This window comes from Trichosurus vulpecula, chromosome 2 (assembly GCF_011100635.1).
Source record: "Trichosurus vulpecula isolate mTriVul1 chromosome 2, mTriVul1.pri, whole genome shotgun sequence".
NCBI lineage: Eukaryota > Metazoa > Chordata > Mammalia > Diprotodontia > Phalangeridae > Trichosurus > Trichosurus vulpecula.
In genome coordinates, this window is record NC_050574.1 from 316345600 (window position 1) to 316355183 (window position 9584).

Sequence of the window (9584 nt, forward strand, 5' to 3'; positions counted from 1 at the left end):
ATAACTACAAATGAAGTTATTCTGTTTACTTTTGAAGTAGAGTGAAAAATGATATATTTACTTAGGTATAGTTCTGTATCATAAATACAGTGTAACATTTTTAGTTTGTCCTAAATGTTTATATGACTGTTTGACTGCCATTATTATGACATTCTGAAAGCTACTTCAAGTCAACACAAAATAAACTTAATAAAATAATCTTTCCTTCTGGTGAATTCAGGGGGACTCTGTGTGTGTGTGTGTGTGTGTGTGTGTGTGTGTCTGTCTGTCTGTCTGTCTGTCTGTCTGTCTGTCTATCTATAAAAGTTGTGACTTGTAAGAATGTCAAATGTCTTAAAGTGCATGTTAGAACTTAGCAGTTGAAAGATACTGCTTGACTGTGTCTGGTTATCTATGATGACTCGTTTTTATATCTTCATTTAACTGTAGGTTTGAAGATGGGAGATATGCAATCAAGTAATTGAGGTTTAACAGTTGGTGCTGAAGCCCCTCATGCCTCCAACCAGGACTTTCTTTCTTCTGAATGCTTTCAACACTTTGCTAAACACTACTAAATTCAGATCACTGAAGATTTCCAGTGCTGCATATCTTACATCTTGGAACTCCAGTAGTTAGTCTTAAAGCAAATCCTGTTTTGTGGACTGTCTTGCAATTTTTTAGCTAACTATAATGACAAAAAGGGAGTATAAATTTATTCTGATCCATATCTAGTTGAATGCATGTTTAAAACACACACACACACACACATACACACACACACACACACACACACACACACACACACACACACACACACACACACGCTTGCTCAATCTACCTGCAGTGACTGATGCAAAACCATCATATGCAAAATCCAAAGGAACTGAAAAGTATTTTACAACTTGTTATCAATGCACTGTTGTAACATATGCAAAGTCTTAAAAAGGTAGAGTCGTGAAAGTGAATTTCTTTATAGAACATCATAATACCCATTAGTAAGTGCTTCAACTTTTGGGGGGTTGATAAGTTGACAGTTAAGGACATGGATTTTTTTTTTTATTTTAGGCAATTATATTTCTTTTCCAATTGAATTCAGTTAATACAAGTAGAAGTGACAGGAGGAAAGATCTGAGAGGGTCAAAATTCCTGCCCAAAATCAGTTTTCTAAGCATCCCCTTTGAGTTGTATTATGTGGAGTCAGTGTTACATAGACATTCTTAAAGATCAGAATGAAGTGCTAGATGGTGTGGCCATTAAGAGGGGGGTAATGTGTGAACAAAGCAGCTTTTTTTGGCTGCCAAAATTTTGAATGCAAATCTCTATTAGAAATTCTGTAGAAGTAATATTTTCTCTGTCTTGTTGAAAACTCATATCTAGTATATACTCATCATATTTCCAAGTGATGGAGGGTAGATTTAAAAGTGAGACTGCCACACTATTGGGAGGTATCAGATTCCAGTTTATTCCATTTGTTTCCTAAAGATTGTTTTATTCAGCTGAAAAATGTATGTACAATTTGACCTAACTTAAAAAATATAACAAAACATGTAGTGCACTGCTAGGTTTTTTCATAAACAGGCAAGAATTCATACTATATGTTATGAACAAAGTTTGTGTGCTTAAGAATTAAAGGGGAACAAAACAGGGTTGGGGTTTTTTTGTTTTTGTTTTTTTAATGTCCTTAATCTGATGTTTCTTATAGTGGATTATGCATACATTTGTAGCAGGGCTGTCAGAATGTATGAACATTCAAAAACTAGGGAGTTCTTCTTTCGATTTGCCAATTGATTTCTGACCATAGTATGGGCTGCTTGTGAGTCACAGTATTTTTTGATGCAGACTTAAATATTATTTTACCTCAGATGTCATTTGGGAAGCATGACCATGAGTCCAGCTGCGGATTGGTGTTTTGTTGTTACTGAGTCTCTTCCACTGTCCTTCTTTTTTACAGCAGTAATAATTCAACTCAAAGTAAATGCTGTTAGGGATGAAGGACTAGCATTAGAATCAATTTGCATGCCAGAACCATTGCTGAAAGGAATTTAACTTAGAAATTTGAATATTGTGCAAAAGAAATCACAAGGGTTGTCTTTTTTTTCCCCAGAGCTTGACTGACTTGCTATGTGTGAATCTGATAAGTTTTAGCGTTTTTAAATACTTCTGACTGCAGCAAATGGTGACAAAATTTTGTTGCCTTCACTTTTAAGAGTTTACAAATGTCAGGCATTTGCAATTTTGTTACACCCCACAAGTGAATTTGAGTAGCACCTGTTTTGGGGGGGGGCGGGTTGGGGGTGAAGGGTGGGGGGGTGGGATATCCTGCTCCTTTTGTGGATTTGGCAGCTCCTTCAAGCTAATACCCTGTGCCTCCACTCTAGTATTCTTCTCTGAGGGAGAGGTGTATGCTCCTGAACAACCATTGAGATGAGAGCCTTTAGTAACTTTATTTTTTACAGTAAGCACTCTTCATTTTTTTTTTTAACTTCAACAATTTAGTTTATAAAGTTTAGGAATATTTTTGCATGGATCACTGTAAACAGAAGAACCTTTATTCCTAATGCCTCTTGACATAATTATAGTATTTACTTATAAATACTTTAAAATGTTTCATGAGCACTTAATGCAACTTAGAGACTACCATATATGTTTATGGAGCAGAAATTTACCCCCAGGGAAAACAATTTGCATCTGTGGTGTTTGTTCCAATCTGTTTTTCATAATTCCGTTTGTATAATGAACGGGTTTGCAGATAGTGACTGGTAGGATGCTCTGTTCCAGAGACTAAAGTGAATGAACAATTTGTTGAGTTTATTAATATCTAGTTTAGAAGAAGAGATTCACCATCTTAAAATATTTCTGAATTTTAGAAAAATAACTGTGAGGTGTGGAATCATTCAGATTTAAGAAACTATGCAAAATGGCTCTAAAGCCCTGCTGTATAATTTCTTGTTCCACAGGAATGATGAGCGTGAAGCATTGGAACCATATGAGTAAGAATTTTCATAAATGCTATCATAGATAGCATTTTTGAGAGAGAATGAGAGATTCTCTTCTGTATGTTACATTTTTCATTAACATCAGGTTCTTAAATGTATATTTTTTCACCCAGTGATAGTTTTTCTTCTGTACCTCCTTCGTCTCCTTATCCTCTTTTTAAAAATTTGAGTAGTCTTGTTCATTGAATACTTTTACTAATTTTGCATTATGGGATTCATCCACAATGAGAAATTTTCATTTTTTGCAGCTATCAGGATACCATCTATTGTAAGTGATTCAGTATAATGAGAGAAAGAGAGAGATCACTTCTGTTAACTAAGGACACGTGCCTGGTCATGTGACTAATTAGAATAGTAACAAAACATGGTGGTAGGGGATAAATATATCTTATCTTAATGACATTTTGTTAAATTAAAAAAAATAAAGAGATATAACTAGGGTCAAAATTATACACTATAAAGTTGTATTTTTAGGAGACAAATTATAGCAATAAAGAACCTCCTGAAACCTTCTCTTCTTTTTATATTACATTCCTGATTCAGGACTCCTACAACCGCAAGCATTTAGCTGTATTGGGATTTCTTAGGAAATGGAAGCAGGACAGCAGCAATGGGCAAATGTACTGGTTCCTTTCAACATTTGGCAGCTTTATGGAGTGAGATTTCTTAAGACATAACTTTTAACCTAAGACCCGAGAGAGCTAGTGTATCCGATCTGTAGATTCTACTGTTTTTATTGCAATAAAAATCTTGTTTAGGATCTGTGGTAGGTGTTCGGTTTCTTAAATCTAGCAACATATGCAGGCTATTCTTTGGGAAACAAGACGAATTATTGTTCTTAGAAATTCTTCAGTCACTGATTGGCATAGTTCATTACTAACCAAGCAGTTTAGAAAATTTAAAAATCAGTCTTTTTATAAACTTGAAAAATATGTTAGTAAAGTTATTAGTTTTACAAAATTGTAATTCATTGGAACTTTTTCCTTGTATGCTATGCAAATGAAATATTGATTCAGTGGTAAAGAACCAGCAGTCCTTTGGGCTATGCTAATAGAAAATTTCTTTTCTTACCCTGTCATTTTTACCTGGTGCCATCATACAGCCCAGTTTGTCCTGCTCAGGCTTTCTGGTGTCATCTGGCCTAGACTTAATGATGTTTGAATTGATATGCTATGTATCTGTTGATACTTTACCAGTAGTGAGAGGACACACATTCTTGCCTAAAACTAGAAGTAATTTATAATTGATTTCATCTAGTAGCTTTGCTCCTGTGTGTATCTTATTTATTTCACCGTATCCATGGATGGGAAAAGGCATGAAACACATCAGAAATTTAAAACTTGCATGAGAAATCAAATCCAATTGTATCTGCCTGCCTTTTAAAGAAATAGGAGCATATTGCAAAAAATAGTGTTTTGGAAAATTTGGCTTGATTTCCCTGCCCTTAGATTTATTAATTTGTTGCAGGAAAACATATGTGGTGTTCTGCACTGTTTTGACAGGAGAACATATCATCATCTTGAATTCTCCTCTTTGGCTTGACCGAGTAAAGAACATTAGTCTGAGGCTTTTAGAGAAACACCCCAAAATAACTGCTTCATTTAGCAGAGGGACAGCAGTAAGGTCCTAGTCAATTGTGATTTAATATGGCTATAGCAAATTAGGAGTTGGATTGGGACAAATTACTTGTTCCATTTTTTCTCTCGCTTCTTCCAAAGGAGGGGGTTCTCCTTGCAAAGTGAACTTAGTTTAGGTGAGGGGAGGAAAAAGTTCTTGTCCAAGGCTTTCATTTTACTAAGCTCTTTTCAGGCACCTCTCAGAGTTATTTTTAAGTGGCATTTGTACTTTATTGGACCTACATTTTCTAGGAAAAGTAGTTGGTATATTTTAGGTAACACACCAAAGTGGAGTAGGTGGTTATTTAGAGAATATATAAAGAAAAGTGCTAAATTGGCCTTGAAATTTTAATCCCTGAAGAAAGGGAAAGCCCCAAGTGACATCTTGTATCATTCATGCAGTCCCAGCTTGGTTCAGAGATCTTTTCCAGATTAATTGGGACTTTTCTATCAGGTTCATGCACCATTTGAAGATGAGACAAGAAAGAGGGACAGTACTGATAAAAGAAACCATTGCTTGATGCACATGGTAGAGGGGGGGGAAACCTGATTAGCTTCAAGAGAAAACTGTCAAACTGTCAAATACAAGATTTGTGAACACTGACCACTACCAGAAGCCTAATGCCCATTGGTCATAATTACATATGACCAGCCTTTCCCAGCTTCCTGGAACTGAAGAGTAATTCTGATTGCCAGGTTGGTAGGGTCTGTGTTGGGTCCCCAGCAGTAGGCTCTCTTGAAAGGTTTATTTTAGCTGGTTCCTGTACAGACTTGTTTTTAAATAGAATGGGTTTGTTAGTGTTCTTTTTTTTGTAGTACTCTTACTGGCTGCCCTGTGTCCAAAACAAGTGATTGCATGCAACAGAAGTACAAACGAAAAGGACCCAATAATAGTTCTCCACATTTTGTTATTGAGTAGACACAGGTTTCTTTTTTATGATTTTTTTAAAAAAAATACTGTTTTTTCAGACAGTTATGTTGGTACTTTTTTTTTTTTAAAGTTAGGTCAGTGTTGTCTTCCAAAATGTTAAAAAGCATCACTCACTTCTGCATTGAACTTATGGTGTCAACACAAAGGTGTGGAAAATCCATCCTGAGCCAGTTCAATTATGTGTAAATTCATACTTTTTTATTTTTTATGCAATCCGATGAGTAGATGAGCTCAGATTTAAAATTCTTAAAAAAGCACGTTTATTGTAACAAGAATTGTTATGTATTAATACTTCAGTTTTCAATAAAGATTGACTTGTGTTGCTTATTCTGGCTTTTCTCATTTTTCCAAAGTCTTCTGGAATGGCAGAAGAACTAGGAAATTCCAGCTTCGATTCTAAAATAAGGATGTAGAATTAGCAAATTATTCCAAATATCACAAATCAACTTAATGAAGTTTTCACTAAGGTACCAGAATATCCTCTCCCCACCCCTTTGCTCTCTGTTGAGGTCAGGACTTAAGTTTTGTGAAAAGAAGCTTATAACCCCCAAGAACATTGGCAACTCCAGGGATCTTCCCTCACCTCCTTACCTGTTTCCCTTTGAGATTCTGCCTTTTCCCTTTCAAGAGTAATTAAGGTAATTTCTCTGGCTTCTGGCATCACCTTTCTGCAAATTTCCACGATTTCACAATGACCTGAAATCGTATGTTATAGTATGGTGTTGGGAAAGAGAACATTGCCCGCTACGAGTCAAGATAAAGGAAAAAAAAAGTACTAAATGCCTACTATGTGCCAGGCCCTGCCCTAATCACTATTAAGTATCTCATTTGATCATCACAACCCTGGGAGGTAGGGGCTAATATCCGCATCATACACTTAAGGAAACTCGAGGCCTACAGATTATGTGACTTGCCTAGGAAGGGGCACATACCTAGTAAGTGGCTGAGGCTACATTTGAACTCAGGTTTTCCTGACTCCAGACCTAGCGTTCTGTGTATGCTCTTAGCATGCTCTTAGATACCTTCTATGATAAATGATTTGGTATAATGAAAGACATAACTTCTGTTAACTTGGGACACATGCGTGGTCACATGAGTAATTGGAATAGTAACAAAATAGAATGATAAGGGATGAATATATTGAAAAGGGCAGGATACCTGGATTCTTAGTCTGGCTTGCCCTTGGACTCCAATGACGTCAAGTAAGGCCCTTCATCATCAATCTCCATCATCTTCATTGTTAACAAGAATTTAACAAGCGCTGTGCTAAGCATCAGGAACACAAAGGCGAAAACAAGGTCCCTCTCCTCCATGAGCTCAGAGTCCAGTGGGAGCTGTCCATTAGTTGGCGTTTCAGTGTATTCTATCTCCAAAATAAGACAGAACTTGAATCTGTCTAGATCTAGCATGCTGTATTCTGTTAAACCAGTCAATAATTTCAGTCCCTTTTGATTGTATGCTTGATCATCTTCAGGAGTTCATTGCTTTTTCTAACCTTAGCACTGACAAGTGGAAAACAGTTCTCAAAAATGGCTAAATGTCCCAAGGCACAGAATGTGTTCTCATTTTCTTTGTGAGCTTTGGTGATCCTTCAGTGATCTTTGTGATCTTGGCCTCTAGCTCTAGCAAGGACATTCTACCCCTCGGCCACTGCCATAAATCTAATAAGTGGCAGGAATGGGACGTTAGGAAGGATGTGATGAGGCAGTAGAACTGGCAAATAGAAGTAATGCTAATATTAATGAGATTTATTATTGCTTTGTAATTCTTAATCTGTTTTCCTCACAAGAAGCCAGTAAAAGAGGTGGTGCAAGTGTTATCCCCAATTGACCGCGGAAACGGGTCCAGAGAGGATAAGCTTACCCAGGATCACAGAGCTGCTGTTATGAAGTAAAGGGAGGAGATGGAGAAAGGACAACTGTGATCCTTTGTCAATGTTAGAGGGGAAAAAAGGTTCCCCCCCACCCAATTTATTAATTTATTTATAGTTTTCAAAATTCATTTCCATAAGTTTTAAATTTTCTCCCCCTCACCCCTTCCCAAGATGGCATGCAATCTGATATAGGCTCTACATATACATTCCTATTAAACACATTTTCACATTAGTCATGTTGCATAGAAGAATTATAATGAATGGGAGAAACCATGAGAAAACAAAAAAGAAAATAGTCTGCTTTCCTCTGCATTCCGACTCCATAGTTCTTTCTCTGGATGTGGATGGCATCCATCATGATTCCTTTGGAATTGTTTTAGGTCCTTGCGTTGTTGAGATAGGCTAAGTGTCAAAAATCAGCCCTCACACACTGTGGCGGTTACTGTGTACAATGTTCTGGTTCTGCTCACTTCACTCAGCCTCAGTTCATATAAGTCCAGGTTTTTCTGAAATCTGCCTGTTCATCATTTCTCATAGCACAATAGTATTTCATTACATTCATATACCACAACTTGTTCAGCCATTCTCCAATTGATGGGCATCCCCTCAATTTCCAGTTCTTGGCCACCATAAAGAGAGCTGCTATAAATATTTTGTACATCTGGGTCCTTTTCCCATTTTTATGATATCTGGGATACAGCCCTAGAAGCGGTGTTACTGGGTCAAAAGGTACACCCATTTTTATAGCTTTTAAGAATAGTTCTAAATTCCTGTCCAGAATGATTGGATCAGCTCACAGCTGATGAACAATGAATTACTGTTCCAATTTTCCCACATCTCCAACATTTATCATTTTCCTCTTTTGTCACGTTAGCCACTCTGATAGATGTGATGTGGTATCTCAGAGTTGTTCTGATTTGCATCTATAATCAATAGTGATTTAGAGCATTTTTTCATATGACTATAGATAGCTTTAATTTGTTCCTCTGAAAACAGCCTGTTTATATCCTTTGACCATTTATCAATTGGGAAATGACTTGTATCCTTATAAATTTGACTCAGTTCTCTATATATTTTAGAAATGAGGCTTTTATCAGAGACACTAGTTGTAAAAATTCTTTCCCAGTTTTCTGCTTCCCTCCTAATCTTGTTTGCATTGGCTTTGTTTGTGCAAAACCTTTTCAATTTAATGTAATCAAAAGTATCCAGTTTGCATTTTGTAATGTTCTCTATTTCTTGTTTGGTCATAAATTCCTCCATTCTCTATAAATCTGACTGATAAACTATTCCTTGCTCCCCTGATTTGTTTATAGTATCAGCCTTTATACCTATATCATGTACCTATTTGGACTTTCTTCTGGTATGTGGTGTCAGTCATTGGTCTATGCCCACTTTCTGCCATACTATTTTCCAGTTTTCCCAGTGGTTTTTGTCAAACAGTGAGTTCTTATACCAGAAGTTGTGGTCTTTGGGTTTATCAAACAGCAGATTGCCATAACCATTAACTACTGTGTCTTGTGTACCTAACCTATTTCACTGATCTACCCCTCTCTTTCTTGGACAGCTGCTTTATAATAAAATTTAAAATCTCATATGGCTAGGCCACCTTCCCTAGCTTTTCTTTTCATTAATTCCCTTGAAATTCTGGACCTTTTGTTCTTCCAAATGAATTTTGATACTATTTTTTCTACCTCTAAAAAAACACTTGATTGGTAGTTTGATTGGTATGGTACTGAATAAGTAAATTAATTTAGGTAGAATTGTCATTTTATATTATATTATATTAGCTCTGCCTACCCCTGAGCAACTGATGTTTTTCCTGTTATTTGGATCTGGCTTTATTTGTGTGAAAAGTGTTTTATAATATGTTCATATAGTTCCTGGGCTTGTTTTGGCAGGTAGACTCCCAAATTTTTTATAATGTTTACAATAACTTTAAATGGAATTTCTCTTTCTGTCTCTTGCTGTCAGGCTTTGTTAGTAATATATAGAAATGCTATCTGGGTTTATTTTATATCCTGCAACTTTGCTAAAGTTGTTTATTATTTCAAGTAGTTTTTTACTTGATTCTCTAGGATTGTCTAAGTATATCTTCATATCATCTGCAAAGGGTGATAACTTAGTTTCTTCTTTGCCTATTCTAATTCCTTCGATTTCTTTTTCTTCTCTTTCTGCTAAAGCTAACATTT

At 36.1% G+C, this 9584-nt stretch overlaps 1 protein-coding gene across 1 annotated transcript in view; it reads left to right on the plus strand.

Annotated features, from left to right (window-relative positions):
• The window catches only part of FAM168B (family with sequence similarity 168 member B), a 60255-nt gene extending 54406 nt beyond the window's left edge, over positions 1–5849 (plus strand). The window contains exon 7 of the mRNA XM_036744211.1: positions 430–5849. The gene's annotated coding sequence lies outside the window, so the exon portion shown is untranslated. The remainder of the gene's footprint in view (positions 1–429) is intronic.
• The last annotated feature ends 3735 nt before the right edge of the window (positions 5850–9584 follow it).